The following is a 17,109-nucleotide window of genomic DNA, read 5'->3' as shown; positions in this document are numbered from 1 at the left end:
AGTCAAAGCAGAAGTGATTGTGTCCAAACTTCTGTCTCAGGACAGAGAGATTGCATACTGTTCTCCAGAAAACCCTCCAGATACACTGATTCAATTTTTGTCTGTGCTGCCCAAAACCATAGGGAACTGGATTATGGGCCCCACAGCAGCACTCCCAGCCCTCGCTTCTAGTTCCAGGCATATCTCTGCCCTTTGCGCTTCTAAAACTGCCCACCCCCCATTCATAGTCATGCCCCCTCAGCTTCAGGTTTCAGCCTGGGGACTGCCTTCAATCATTTACCTGTTGTTAAGAGTCTAGGAGTCTGTACCTGGGCTCCAGTGTGGGAGGCTTTTGTGCTCCTGTGTTAGTTCATCTTCCTAGCACCAGCACTTATGGTGGCTCCCTCCCCCTTCCATTTATATTCTGATGTCTGCCCACAGAATCGTAGCTCCCTGCTTCATACCTCGAAACTGGCTGCCAGAGATATTCTGTTGGTATAGATCCTGATATATCTTCTTACATTTCAGGTTGATTTTGTGGGTGTTCAGAGTGGTCTAGCAGATATCCAGCTCAATTCAGGGGACTGGCTGAAATAGGGTCACCTACTCCTCTGCCATCTTGTGTCCCCTTTTTATTTTTAAATTTTTATTTTTATGTATACTTTATATATTTTGCTATTTTTGTTCCCTTCTACTGTATTTTATCTTATTTTTAAATATGTGTTTTTCTTTCTTTCTCATTTTATGATCTAATTTCTTTTAACAAGCAGACCAAAACACACACAGCATCTACTTTTTTTAAAAGATTTTTTTATTTATTTGCCAGAGACAGAGAGAGAGTATACACACAAGCAGGCAGAGAGGCAGGCAGAGGCAGCGAGAGAAGCAGGCTCCCTGCTGAGCAAGGAGCCCGATGCAGGACTCAATCCCAGGACCCTGGGATCATGACCTGAGCCAAAGGCAGTGGCTTAACCAACTGAGCCACCCAGGCATCCCCCAGCATCTACTTTTGTTGTTGTTGTTCTTATTGTTGTTTGTCTTGTGTTTTTCCTTTTCTTCTTTTACTTTCTGGAAGAAATGAAAGGACTGAGAAACTCACCCTGAAAGAAAGAACAAAGGTACTATTCACAACCAAGAATATAATCAATATACAGAAGATGTCTAAACTATAATTTAAAATAACGATGATGAAGATACTAGCTGGGCTTGGAAAAAACATAGAAAACACTAGAGAATCCTTTACTATAAAGATAAAAGAACTAAAATGTAGTAAGGCCAAAGTTAAAAATACTATAAGGGAGATGCAGTTCCAAGTGAAAGCCATAAAATTGAGGATGGCCAAAGAAGAGCAAATCAGTGGAATGGAAGACAAAATGATGGAAAAAAGGAAGCCAAAAAGAAGAAGGAAAGAAAACTATTAGATGAAGCAATGTAGTAATTCCATAAAGTGAAATAATACCCATTTTATAAGAGTCCCAGAGGAAGACCAGGGAAAAGGGACAGAAAGTTTATTTGAACAAATTATACCTGAGAAATTCCTTAATCTGGGGAAGGAAATGGGCATTCAATTCAAAATGGCACAGAGAATTCCCCTCAAAATCAACAAATACTACAGTAAAACTTAACTGTATACTCAAAATACTACAGCAAAACTTAAATACTACAGTAAATACTACAAATTAAATACTACAGTAAAACTTAAACTACAAAGATAAAGAGAAAATCTTGATTGTAGCTCAGGATAAGAGGTTCTTAACCAATAGGAGTACACACAAAAGTCTGGCAGCAGACTTGTCCACAAAGACCTGAAACTCCAGAAAAAAAAGTCATGATATATTCAATATGTGAAATTGGAAAAATATGAAGCCTAGAATATTTGATCCAGGAAGGCTGTCGTTCAGAATAGGAGAGATAAAGAGTTTCCAAAACAAACAAACAAACAAACAAAAACTAAAGTGATTCATAAAAACTAAACTAACTGTACACGAAATGTTAAAGGGGAACCTGTGAGGGTAAAGAGAGATGCAAAATTAATAAAAGCAGGAAAGGAATAGAGACAATCTACAGGAAAAGAAAATTTATAGGTAATACAAAGGCATTAAATTCATATCTTTCAATAATTACTCTGAATGTAACTGGACTCAATGCTCCAATCAAATGATATAGGGTATCAGAAAAGGTTAAAAAAAAAACCCTCAGATCCACCTATATGTGGATTACAAGAAACTCATTTTAGACACAAAGACAACTCCAGATTGAAGGTGAGGTTTACAGAACTATTTATCATGCTAGGAGACGTGAAAAGAAAGCTGTGGTAGCCATCCTTACATTCAATAAACTAAATTTTAAACAAAAGACTATGAGAGATGAAGAAAGACACTATTCCATAATAAGACATCCCAGACAACAAAAATATCTCATAACAGTAAATATTTATGCCCCTAATTGGGAGAAGCCAAATGTATAAAGCAGTTAATAACAAATCTACTGAAATTCATGATAATAATACAGTAACAGTAGGGGACTTTAATGCTCCACTCACAGCAAAGGACAGATCCTCTAAGCAGAAGAGGGGTAAGAAAACAAGGGCTTTGAATGACACATTGGACCAGATGGACTTCATAGATATATACAGAATGCAGTATCCTAATGCACGAGAATACACATTCTTTTTTTTTAATATTTTTTATTACAGCTATCAATTTATTTATTTTCAGAAAAATGGTATTCATTATTTTTTCACCACACCCAGTGCTCCATGCAATCCGTGCCCTCTATAATATCCACCACCTGGTACCCCAACCTCCCACCCCCCCGCCACTTCAAACCCCTCAGATTGTTTTTCAGAGTCCATAGTCTCTCGTGATTCACCTCCCCTTCCAATTTACCCCAACTCCCTTCTCCTCTCTAACACCCCTTGTCCTCCATGATATTCGCTATGCTCCACAAATAAGTGAAACCATATGAGAATTGACTCTCTCTGCTTGACTTATTTCACTCAGCATAATCTCTTCCAGTCCCATCCATGTTGCTACAAAAGTTGGGTATTCATCCTTTCTGATGGAGGCATAATACTCCATAGTGTATATGGACCACATCTTCCTTATCCATTCATCCGTTGAAGGGCATCTTGGTTCTTTCCATAGTTTGGCGACCATGGCCATTGCTGCTATAAACATTGGGGTACAGATGGCCCTTATTTTCACGACATCTGTATCCTTCTTTTTAAATGCATATGGAACATTCTCCAGAATAGATCACATACTGGGTCATAATTCAGGTCTCAAGTGGTACAAAAAGACTAAGATAATACCATGCACATTTTCAGACCACAGGGTTTGAAATGTGAAGTCTACCACAAGAAAAATTTGGAAGGGCAACAAATATATGGAGATTAAACAACATCTTCATACTATGCATATTTTCAGACCACAATGTTTTGATATGTGAAGTCAACCACAAGAAGAAATTTGGAAGGGCCAAAAATATATGGAGATTAAACAATATCTTACTAAAGTATGAAGGAGTCAACCAGGAAATTAAAGAATTTTTAAAAAATACATAGAAGGGAATGAAAATGAAAACATGACAGTCCAAAACATTTGGACTCAAATATAAAACCAAAGCTTACATCTAAGGAAGCCAGAAAAATAACAGCAAATAAAGCCTATATCCAGTCAGAGACGATAAATAATGAAGATTAGAGCAGAAATTAATGATATAGAAATTAAAAAAAAACAGATCAATGAAACTATGGGCTGGTTATTTGAAAGAATTAAGAAAATTATTAAACTCCGAGTAAGGCATATCATAAAGAAAAGAGGAAGAGACAAAAAAATCATGAATGGGAGAAGAGATATCTCAAATAATACTACATTAATAGAAGGAGATATAAGAGAGTATTATGAGCCATTATATGCCAACAAAGTGGATCCTGGAAAAAAATGGATGCATTCCTGGAAATATATAAACTACCAAATGTGAAACAAATGAAATAGAAAACCTGAACAGACACATAACCAGCAAAAGATTTGAATCAGTAATCCTAAATCTCCTGACAAGCAAGAGTCCTGGGCCAGATGGCTTCCCAAGGGTCTTCTACCAAGCATTTAAAGAAGAATTAGAGGATGGCAGAAGAGTAGGAGACATCGTTTCATCAGATCCCTAGAATTTACCTTGCTATCTATCAAACCATTCTGAACATCCACGAATTTAGCCTGAGATGCAAGAAAATTCATCTGGAACTCCACAAGGAGAAAAATAATTGCATTTTGCAAGGTAGGAAATGAAGAGACATAATTCTGTGGAGAAATATCAGGAGATAAATGGAATGGGGAGGGAGCCTCCATAATCTGGCTTCCAGAAAGTGCTATAACACTGGAGACGAAAATCGGAACCCTTAGAAATCTGCTCAAAAGAGAGACACCCCTTTCTGAAAGAAGCTCAAGGGACGAAAATGGCAGAATTCTAGGTGGGTCATTGTGGTCTCAGGATCCCAGAAGACACAGAAAGAATGGGTGTGCCTGAACCAATAGACTGCCCAAGCAGTCAGTGAGTCCAGGAGGGATTCTCAGCTCCAATTGCCATAACCACAAGCTGGGCCAGTGGGGAGACCACACTTTGCCTGAGCACTCTGAAAAGGACTGGAATTTGTGGGCCCTTTAACTCCCCTTGGGAGGGACAAAACAGCCAAAAAATGGTGCACAGGTGAGCCCACAACTACACACAGTCCCAAAGACACAAAACAAAGTGACGCGCTCAGGTCCCTGAGACTTGTCCAAGGTAGATTGCAGTGAGATCAAACCATGAGAGTCTGCAGAGATTTTGGCACACAGAAGTGGAGATTCTTTGACCTGGAGGGATTATTGAAGAAGGAGAACCACAATCGTGTGGCTCTAGGGCAGAGATCTGGGCACAGCCATTTTTTTTTTTTTTCCGAGCTTTTAATTTATTTTTTATTTTCAGCATAACAGTATTCATTATTTTTCACCACACCCAGTGCTCCATGCAATTCGTGCCCTTTATAATACCCACCACCTAGTACCCCAAACTCCCACCCCCCACCCCTTCAAAATCCTCAGATTGTTTTTCAGAGTCCATAGTCTCTCATGGTTCACCTCCCCTTCCAATTTCCCCCAACTCCCTTCTCCTCTCTAACTCCCCATGTCCTCCGGGCACAGCCATTTTTGCTCTGACCCTCTAAAGAGATGCAGAAAGCCTCCAAGGAACAAAAGCCACAGAGACTACCAGCATACATTGAACCTATCCCCCTGACAAGGGGTGGGGCAACTCTGCCTAGGCAAAGACACATGAGAAGTAGGACGGCCGGCCCCTCCTCCAGAAGACAGACTGGAAAAACAGATGAATGACAATCTTATGGATCCCATAAGAATGTAAAACTCCAGTACCGGGGAAAACAGTATATTGAGCTCCCGGTGTTTCCTCATGACTCATTTATACTTAACTCTGAATTAATTAATTAATTAATTAATAATTAATTATTTGCCTTTTCCCCATTTCAGGTAGATTGTTATTTTATCAACTTATTTTTTTTTAAAGATTCCATTTATTTATTTGACAGAGAGTAGGCAGAGGCAAACAGAGGGAGCAGAAAGCCCAACGTGGGGCTCAATCCCAGGATTCCAAAATCACGACCCGAGCCGAAGGCAGAGGCTTTAACCCACTAAGCCACCCAGGCACCCCTCAACTTATGTTTTTAAGTTGCATTTCAACTTCCATTTTTTATTGACATGTTAAAGATATATTTTCATTATAGTCCTTTTGTCAATCTATTCAACTACATTTATGTTTATATATATCATTATATATAAATTAAATATGTATTCACAAAATGTGAATAATTATAATTTTATATTATTTAAATTTTATTTTATGATTTTATCATTTATTATTTTATAATACATAATTTATTATAAATTTAAATAAATTCAATATATATAATACATACATTACATATAATTTATATTTATATATATGTATGTATACATATAAGTTTTCTTTCTTTGTCATTTTGGGATGTAATGTCTTTCAACACACAGATCAAAATTAAATCAGGAGCAAGTGGATCAACACGCTTTGTCCACCCTGTGAGATTGTACTCTCTTTTCCCCTCCCATTTTTATTGTTTTCTTTCATTTTGGCTTTGTTTGCTTTTCTGTGGTGGCTTCCCAAACACTCTGATTTTTTTTCTTAGATGCATTTCCTTGGATCTTGGTGGATATTTTGGACTCTGTTCATTTGCTCATCCATACTTCCCCGGCAAGAATGACTAGAAGGAGGAATTCACAACAAAAGAATTTACAAACAGAGACAACATTTTGGACGCAGAGATAATCAATGTGGATAAAAATAAAAGGTCATAAATAGAATACAGGATAGCAATTATAAGGTAAATCGGCTTTTTAAAAGCATGAATGAAAATACAGAATAAAGGGAGGAATGAGACCTTATCAGGCCGAACTTAAAAATGTTATGAATAAGATGCAGTCTAAATTGTATGTTCTAAAGCTAGGGTGAATGAGGCAGAAGAAACAATAAGAGATCTAAAGAAGAACAAATTCAGAACTATTGGAATCATGGAGGGAGTGGAGAGAGAGAGGGCTAGAGTGGATATTTGAGCAAATAATCACTGAAAACTTCCTAATCTGGGGAAGGAAACAAGCAGCCATGTCCAAGAGGCAGAGAGGACCCCTCCCAAAGTCAATAAAAATATATTAACATCCTGAAATATACTAGTGAAGATTGCAAATCTTAAAGTGAAAAAGTTAACCTGAGAGCAGCTAGGGAGAGGAGATTCCTTAGGTATAGAGGGAGGACCATCAGAATAACATCAGATTTATAAACAGAAACCTGGCAGGCCAAAAATTGCTGCCAACACATATTCAGAATAATAAATGAGAAGAACATGCAATCAAGATTAGCAAGACAGGAAACAGCATGTGTTGGAGGAGATGTGGAAAAAGAAGAACCCTCTTACACTGTTGGTGGGAATGCGAGTTGGTGCAGCCTCTTTGGAGAACAGTGTGGAGATTCCTCAAGAAATTAAAAATAGAGATTCCCTATGACCCTGCCATTGCACTCCTGGGTATTTACCCCAAAGATACAGATGTAGTGAAAAGAAGGGCCATCTGTACCCCAATGTTTATAGCAGCCATGGCCACGGTCACCAAACTATGGAAAGAACCAAGATGCCCTTCAATGGATGCATGGATAAGGAAGGTGTGGTCCATATACACTATGGAGTATTATGCCTCCATCAGGAAGGATGAATACCCAACTTTTATAGCAAAATGGATGGGACTGGAAGAGATTATGCTGAGTGAAATAAGTCAAGCAGAGAGAGTCAATTATCATATGGTTTCACTTATTTGTGGAGCATAACAAATAGCATGGAGGACAAGGGGAGTTAGAGAGGAGAGGGGAGTTGGGGGAAATTAGAAGGGGAGGTGAACCATGAGAGGCTATGCACTCTGAAAAACAATCTGAGGGGTTTGAAGTGGCGGGGGTGTGGGAGGTTGGAGAACCAGGTGGAGGGTATTAGAGAGGGCACGGATTGCATGGAGCACTGGGTGTGGTGCAAAAATAATGAATACTGTTATGCTGAAAATAAATAAAAAATCAATTTTAAAAAAAGATTACTTTATCCAGCAAGGCTGCCATTCAAAACAGAAGGAGAGATAAAGAGTTCCAGGACACTGAAAGATTACCTAACCACCAAGTGAGCACTACAAGAAATATTGAGGGGGAAACTATAAGTGAAGAGAGAGCCCCCAACGGTAATGTAGATCAGAAAATAACAGAGACAATCTACAGAAGGAGGGACTTTACAGGCAATAAAATGGCACTAAATTCATATATTCAGTAGTTACTCTGAATGTGGATGGGCTAAATGCTCCAACAAAAGGACAATGGGTATTAGATTGGGGGAAAAAAAATAAAAGCAAGACCCAAATATATATTGTCTACAAGAGATGCACTTTAGACCTGTTAAAGCTTGGAGAACAATTATACAAATCAACCTCAAAATAAAGTTTTGATAGCAATCCTCAAATAAGACAAATTAGATTTTAAACCAAAGAATGTAGTACGAGATATAGAAGGACACTACATCATACTTAAATTGTCTGTCCAACAAGAAGATATACCAATTGTAAATATCAATGCTCCCAGCATAGGGTCAGGCAAATAAATAAACCGATTAATAGCCAAAGTAAAGAAACACATTGATAATATTTTAATATTTTGTTAATAGTAGGGGACTTCAACACGCCACTCACAGCAATGAACAGATCATCTAAGCAGAATGTCAACAAAGAAACAAGAGCTTTGAATGATACATTGGACCAGATAAACTTCATATATATATACATTTCACCCTAAATCAGCAGAATGCTGATTTTTCTGGAGTGCACATGTTACTTTCTCCAGAAGAGGTCATGTACCCGGTCAAAAATCTGGTATGAAATGATACCAAAAGATTGAGATTATTCTCTGCATATTTTCAGCCCACAATGCTTTGAAACTAGAACTCAACCACAAGAAGAAATTTGAGGAACCCTCTTACACTGTTGGTGGGAATGCAAGTTGGTGCAGCCACTTTCGAAAATGGTGCGGAGATTCCTCAAGAAATTAAAAATAGAGCTTGACAGGGGTGCCTGGGTGGCTCAGTGCATTAAAACCTCTGCCTTTGGCTCAGGTCATGATCCCAGGGTCCTGGAATTGAGTCCAGCATTGGGCTCTCTGCTCAGCAGGGAGCCTGCTTCCATCCCATCTATCTGCCTGTCTCTGCCTGTTTGTAATCTCTGTCTGTCAAGAAAATAAATAAAACCTTTATAAAAATAAAAAATAAAAATAGAATGTAACTATGACCCTGCAATTGCACTACTGAGTATTTACTCCAAAGATACAGATGTAGTAAAAAGAAGGACCATCTGTACTCCAGTGTTCATAGCAGCAGTGGCCACTCTCACCAAACCATGGAAACAACCAAAATGCCCTTCAATGGACAAATGGATAAGGAAGATGTGGTCCGTATATACTATGGACTACTATGCCTCCATCAGAAAGGATGAATACCCAAGTTTTGAATCAACATGGAAGGGACTGGAGGAGATAATGCTGAGTGAAATAAGTCGAGTGGACAGAGTCAATTATCATATGATTTCGCTTATTTGTGGAGCATAAGGAATAACACAGAGGACATGGGGATATGGAGAGGAGAAGAGAACTGCCGGAAATTGGAGGGGGAGATAAACCATGAGAGACTGTGTACTCTGAAAAACAATCTGAGGGTTTTGGAGGGGTGAGGTGTGGGAGGTTGGGTGAGCCAGGTGGTGGGTATTATGGAGGGCACATATTGCAATGAGCACTGGGTGTGGTGCATAAACAATGAATTCTGGAACAGTGAAAAGAAATTTTAAAAATAAATAAAAATTTTAAAATAAATAAATAAAATAGTTGAGAAATTAGAAAAATTCCAAATACAACAGCTATCCTTATACCTAAAGGACCTGGAGAAAGAACAGCAAGTAAACCTCAACAAAGGAGGAGAAGAGATATAATAAAGATTAAAGCAGAGATCAATGAAATAGAAGCTTGAAGAACAGTAGAACAGATCAATGAAACTAGAAGCTGGTTCTTTGAAAGAATTTATAGCCAATGATCACAATTATCAAAAATAAAAGAGGGTGGACCAAAATTAATAAAATCATGAATGGAAGGGTAGAGATCATGATCAATGCAAAGCAAACCATATGGTCAGTTTGGTGGATGCAGGAAAAGCATTTGACAAAATAAAGTGTCATTTTTTTTATTAAAACACCAAATTGCTGGGGTTCCTGGGTGGTTCAGTGGGTTAAAACCTCTGCCTTTGGCCCAGGTCATGATCTCAGGGTCCTGGGATCAAGCCCTGCATTGGGCTCTCTGCTGAGAGCCTGCTTCCTCCTCCCTCTCTCTCTGCCTGCCTCTCTGCCAACTTGTGATCTCTGTCAAATAAATAAATAAAATCTTAAAAAAAAAAACACCAAATTGCTAGAACCAATAGAGTTATTCAGCAATGTGGCAGGATACAAAATCAATGCACAGAAATCAGTTGTGTTTCTATACATTAACAATGTCACTGAAGAAATAGAAATTAAGGAATATATCCCCTTTGCAACTGCATCCCAAACCATAAGACACACAGGAATAAACCTAACCAAAGAGGTAAAGGATCTCTATTCTAGAAATTTTGAAACACATATGAGAGAAATTAAGAAAGATACAAGGAGTTGGAAAAAATTCCATTCTCATGGATTGGAAGAATCAACATTGTTAAAAATGTCATTCTACCCAGAAAAATCTACACATTCAATACAATCCCTATCAAATTGCTAATGATATTTTTCACATTTTTCACAGAGCTGCAACATAGTATCCTAAAATTTTGTGGACCAGAAAAGATCACTAGTCACCAGGGGAATTTTGAAGAAGACCACCAAAAATAGAAGCATCATGATGCCTGAATTCAACCTATATTACAAAGCTGTAACCATCACGACAGGATGGTACTAATACAAAAGCAAGCACATAGAACAATGGAACAGAATAGAGAGCCCAGAAATAGACTCTCACCTTTGTAGTTAACTAATCTTCAACAAAGCAGGAAAAAAAATATCAAATGGACAAAAGGCAATCTTTTCAAGGAATTAAGTTGAGAAAATTGGACAGCCACATTCTTATTTATTTATTTATTTTCAGCATAACAGTATCCATTGTTTTTGCAGCACCACACCCCGTGCTCCATGCAATCCGTGCCCTCTCCAATACCCACCACCTGGTTCCCCCAACCTCCCACATCCCCGCCACTTCAAACCCCTCAGATTGTTTTTCAGAGTCCATAGTCTCTCATGGTTCACCTCCCCTTCCAATTTCCCCCAACTCCTTTCTCCTCTCTAACTCCCCTTGTCCTCCATGCTATTTGTTATGCTCCACAAATAAGTGAAACCATATGATAATTGACTATCTCTGCTTGACTTATTTCACTCAGCATAATCTCTTCCAGTCCCGTCCATGTTGCTACAAAATTTGGGTATTCATCCTTCCTGATGGAGGCATAATACTCTGTAGTGTATATGGACCACATTTTCCTTATCTATTCATTCATTGAAGGGCATCTTGGTTCTTTCCATAGTTTGGCGACCGTGGCCATGGCTGCTATAAACATTGGGGTACAGATGGCCCTTCTTTTCACTACATCTGTATCTTTGGGGTAAATACCCAGGAGTGCAATGGCAGGGTCATAGGGAATCTCTATTTTTAATTTCTTGAGGAATCTCCACACTGTTCTCCAAAGAGGCTGCACCAACTCGCATTCCCACCAACAGTGCAAGAGGGTTCCCCTTTCTCCACATCCTCTCCAACACATGTTGTTTCTTTTCTTGCTAATTTTGGCCATTCTAACTGGTGTAAGCTGGTATCACAATGTGGGATCATGACCTGAGCTGAAAGCAGAGGCTTTAATCTACTGAGCCACCCAGTCACCCCATAATGATGAACGCTTTATAATAGAGCTTGAAGTCTGGAATTGTGATGCCACCAACTTTGGCTTTTTTTTTCAACATTCCTCTGGCTATTTGAGGTTTCTCTGGTTCTATATTTTGGGATTATTTGTTTCATTTCTTTCAGAAAAAAATGGATGGTATTTTGATAGGGATTTTATTAAATGTGTAGATTGCTTTAGGTAACATAGACATTTTCACAATATTTGTTCTTCCAATCCATGAGCATGGAACATTTTTTTTTTCCATTTCTTTGTGTCTTCCTCAATTTCTTTCATGAGTGTTAAAAATAGAACTCCCCTAGGACCCAAAATTGAATTGCAGAAGTAGGTATTCATCCAAAGGCTACAAACATAGTGATTTGAAGCGGCACATAGTCTCTGATGTTTGTAACAGCAATGTCCACATAGACAAAATATGGAAAGAGCCCAGATGTCCATCAACAGATGAATGCATAAAGATGAGGTGTATCTGATAGAATATTTCTTAGCCATCAAATATTGTCATTTGAAATCATTTGGATGGAACTAGAGAATATAATGCCAATGAAAATAAGTCAGAGAAAGACAAATATAAGATTTCACTCTTATACGGAATTTAGGAAACAAAATGCCTGAACATAGGGGAAGAGAAGGGTAAATAAAATAAGACTAAAAAAAGAGGGAAGCAAACTATAAGAGACTCTTAACTACAGGAAACAAGCAGTGTTGCTTGAGGGAAGGTCATAGGTGTGGTGGGACAGGTAACTGGGTATGGGTATTATGGCGACCACTTGATGTAATCAGCATTGGGTGTTATATGCAACTGATGAATCACTAAACACTGCCCCTGGAGCTAATAACATTATATGTTAGCTAAATTTAATTTTAATTAAGAATAAAGGAGGGAAGCAAGATGACAGAGGAGTAAGGGACCCTGTTTCAACCGGTCCCCTGAATTTAGCTGGATATATACCAAACCATTCTGAGCACCCACAAAATCAGCCTGAGATATAAGAATATATATTTGGATCTCTATAAGCAAGAAACAAAACAAAACAAAACAAAACAAACAAACAAAAAACACTGCCTATCTTGAGGCAGGAAGGACAATGTTATGAATCTGTGGGGAGATACTGAAAGATAAACAGAAGAAGGAGGGAGCCTCCATAAGCTGGCACCTGGAAAGTGATATACAAAAGTGTCCTGTGCCAAGAACCAGGAAAAACCTCGACGAGTGGTAGTGGCCTGAAAACTACGTTGGAACAGTGTCCAGAAGCCTCAGAAGCTGTGGCTGAGCACACCCAAGCCCAGGGCCATTCACGGTTTTAGAAGAACAAATGGCAGAGACATGCCCAAGCCCTGGGGTCGACCTTTGGGAGAGTCACTGTGGGCCCACACCATGGCAGGTGACTTGGATTTCAGTGGCACATACAGAAGCAGAAGCTGTGTGTCCTGGAGGACTCAGTGAAGAGCAGACTGTGATTTCTCTGCTCTGGGATGGAGGTTTGGGTGCAACCACTTTTTCTCTGAGCCTCAGGAGAGGCACAGAAAGCAACCAGAGAACAAAAGCTGGAATAACTATTTTCCATGTCAGGGGGAATGACAACTCTGCCTAAGCAGGGTTGCCTGAGAAACAGAACAACATGTCCCTCCACAGAAGACAGGCTAGAGGAAAAAGAGGACAACAGCCCTAGGATCCCCATAAAGTGGGTGCATCTTGCTTGGGCCATGGCTGATATTTCAGAATCTGTCTATTCCCTCAACCACCCTTCAACAGAATGACTAGGAGGAGGAACTCCCAACAACAACAACAAAGAATCAGAGACTGTGGCCTCTACCATAGAGGTAATGGATATGGATATAACCAAGATGTCAGAAATAGACTTCAGAGTAACAATTATCAAGGTGATAACTAGGCTGGAGAAAAATACTAACAACAATATAGAATTTTTAGGATCAGAAATGAGATCTAATCAGGCCAACCATAAAAATGCTATGAATGAAATGCAGTCTAAACTTGATACTCTGCCTGCTAAGGGAGATAAGGAAGAAGAATAAATTAATAAGCTAGAAGATATGATAGAAAAGAAGGAAACTGAGGGGGCATAGAAAAAGCAGGCTGAAACCCAAGAGATCAGACTGAGAGAGACTAATGATGGTATAAAACCTTCCAATGTCACAATTATTGGGATCCCTTGGGTGGGTGGAGAAAGAGAGAATTAGAAGATATATTTCAACAAATACTAGCTGATAACTTCCTTAATCTGGGGAAAGAAACAACTATGCGTGTCCAAGAGGCAGAGGGGACACCTTCCAAGATCAATGAGAACATACCCACACTCCTATGTATAATAGTACAAATGGGAAATCTTACCTTCAAGGAAACTATCTTTTTTTAAATAATTTATTTTTTATTAACATATATTGTATTATTAGCCCCAGTGGTACAGGTCTGTGAATCGCCAGGTTTACACACTTCACAGCACTCACCATAGCACATACCTTCCCCAATATCCATAATCCAACCATCCTCTCCCTACCCCCTCCCCCTGGCAACCCTTAGTTTGTTTTGTGAGATTAAGAGTCTCTTATGATTTGTCTCCCACCCAATCCCATCTTTTTTCATTTTGTTCCCTTCCCTACCCACCAAATCCCTCACTTTGCCTCTCAACTTCCTTGTATCAAGGAGATCATATGATAATTGTCTTTCTCTGATTGACTTATTTCACTGAGCATAATACCCTCTAGTTCCATCCATGCCATCGAAAATGGCAAGATTTCATCTCTTTTGATGGCTGCATAGTATTCCATCATATATATATACAACCTCTTCTTTATCCATTGATCTATTGATGGACATCAAGGTTCTCTCCATAGTTTGGCTATTGTGGACATTGCTGCTATAAACATTTGGGTGCACGTGCCTTTTCGGATCACTACATTTGTATCTTTAGGGTAAATACCCAGTAGTGCAATTACTGGGCCAAAGGGTAGCTCTATTTTCAACTTTTTCAGGAACCGCCATGCTGTTTTCCAGAGTGGCTGCACCAGCTTGCATACACACCAACAGTGTAGGAGGGTTCCCCTTTCCCCACATCCTCGCCAGGATCTATCATTTCCTGACTTGTTAATTTCAGCCATTCTGACTGGTGTGAGGTAGTATCTCATTGTGGTTTGATTTTTATTTTCCTGATGCCGAGTGATGTGGAGCACTTTTTCATGGTCTGTTGGCCATCTTGAGGTCTTCTTTGCAGAAATATCTGTTCATGTCCTCTGGCCATTTCTTGATTGGATTATGTGTTCTTTGGGTGTTGAGTTTGGGAAAATCTTTATAGATTTTGGACACTAGCCTTTTATCTGATATGTCCTTTGCAAATATTTTCTCTCATTCTGTCAGTTGTCTTTTGGTTTTGTTGACTGTTTCTTTTGCTGTGCAAAAGCTTTTGATCTAGATGAACTTCCAATAGTTCATTTTTGCTCTTGCTTCCTTTGCCTTTGGTGATGCTTCCAGGAAGACGTTGCTGCGGCTGAGGTCGAAGAGGTTGCTGCCTGTGTTCTCCTCAAGGATTTTGATGGATTCCTTTCTCACAATGAGGTCTTTCATGCATTTTGATTCTATTTTTGTGTGTGATGTAATGAAATGGTCCAGTTCATTTTTCTGCATGTGACTGTCCTATTTACCAAAACATTTGTTGAAGAGACTGTCTTTTTTTCATTCAGCATTATTTCCTGCTTTGTCAATATTAGTCGACCATAGATTTGAGGGTCTATTTCTGGGCTCTCTATTCTGTTCCACGGATCTATGTGTCTATGTTTGTGCCAGTACCATACTGTATTGATGATGACAGATTTGTGGGTTTTTTTTTTAGGATATTATTTAGTTATTTGACAAACAGAGATTACAATTAGGCAAGAGAGATAGGAAGGGAGAGAGAGGAGGAAGCAGGCTCTCCGCAGAGCAGAGAACCCGATGTGGGTCTTGATCCCAGGACACTGGGATCATGACCTGAGCTGAAAGCAGAGGCTTTAACCTACTGAGCCACCCAGTCACCCCATAATGATGAAAGCTTTGTAATAGAGCTTGAAGTCTGGAATTGTGATGCCACCAACTTTGGCTTTCTTTTTCAACATTCCTCTGGCTATTTGAGGTTTCTCTGGTTCTATATAAATTTTGGGATTATTTGTTCCATTTCTTTCAGAAAAAAATGGATGGTATTTTGATAGGGATTTTATTAAATGTGTAGATTGCTTTAGGTAGCATAGACATTTTCACATTATTTCTTCTTCCAATCCATGAGCATGGAACATTTTTTTTTTCCATTTCTTTGTGCCTTCCTCAATTACTTTCATGAGTACTTTGTAGTTTTCTGAGAATAGATTCTTTTCCTCTTTGGTTAGATTTCTTCCTAGGTATCTTATGGTTTTGAGTGCAGTTGTAAATAGGATTGACTCCTTAATTTCTCTTTCTTCTGTCTTGTTGTTGGAGTAAAGAAATGCAACTGATTTCTCACACTTTCCTGAATTCCTGTACAATTTCTAGCAGATTTGGAGTGGAGTCTTGGGTTTTCCACATAAGCTATTGTATTTGCAAAGAGTGATAGTTTGACTTCTTCTTTGCTGATTTGGATGAATTTAATTTCTTTTTGTTGTCTGATTGCTGAGGCTAGGACTTCTAGTACTATGTTGAATAGCAGTGGTGATAATGGACATCTCTGCTGTGTTCCTTACCTTAGTGGAAAGGCTCTCAGTTTTTCTCCATTGAGAATGCTATTTGCAGTTTGTTTTTCATAGATGGCGTTGATGATATTGAAGTATGTATCCTCTATCCCTACAGGTTGAAGAGTTTTGATCAAGAAAGGATGCTATACTTTGTCAAATGCCTTTTCAGCATCTATTGAGAGTATCATATGGCTCTTGTTTATTTCTTTTATTAACATATGGTATCACATTGATTTGTGGGTGTTGTGCCATCCTTGCAGCTCTGCAATAAATCCCATTTGGTCATGGTGAATAATCCTTTTAATGTATGGTTGGATCCTATTGGTTAGTATTTTGGTGAGAATTTTCACATCTGTGTTCATCAAGGATTTTGGTCTGTAATTCTCTTTCTTGATGGGGTTTGTCTCCATTTGCAATCAAGGTAATGCTTGCCGTATAAAATGAGTTTGGAAGTTGTCCTTCCATTTCTATTTTTTGGAACAGTTTCAGGAAAATAGGAATTAATTCTTCTTTAAGTGCTTGGTAGAATTTCTGTGGGTAACTGTCTGGCCCCGGGCTTTTGTTTTTTGGGAGATTTTTGATGACTGCTTCAATCTCCTTACTGGTTATGGATCTGTTCAGGTTTTTTATTTCATTCTGCTCAGTCTGGTAGTTTATATGTCTCTAGGAGTGCATCCATTTCTGGCATATTGTCAAATTTGATGTATAGTTGCTCATAATATGTTCTTTTTTTCATTTATTTATTTTCAGCATAACAGTATCATTATTTTTTCACCACACCCAGTGCTCCATGCAATCCATGCCCTCTATAATACCCACCACCTGGTACCCCGACCTCCCACCCCCCTGCCACTTCAAACCCCTCAGATTGA

Source organism: Mustela nivalis (assembly GCF_964662115.1).
Source record: "Mustela nivalis genome assembly, chromosome: X".
Lineage (NCBI taxonomy): Eukaryota > Metazoa > Chordata > Mammalia > Carnivora > Mustelidae > Mustela > Mustela nivalis.
This window is presented reverse-complemented; position numbering follows the sequence as displayed.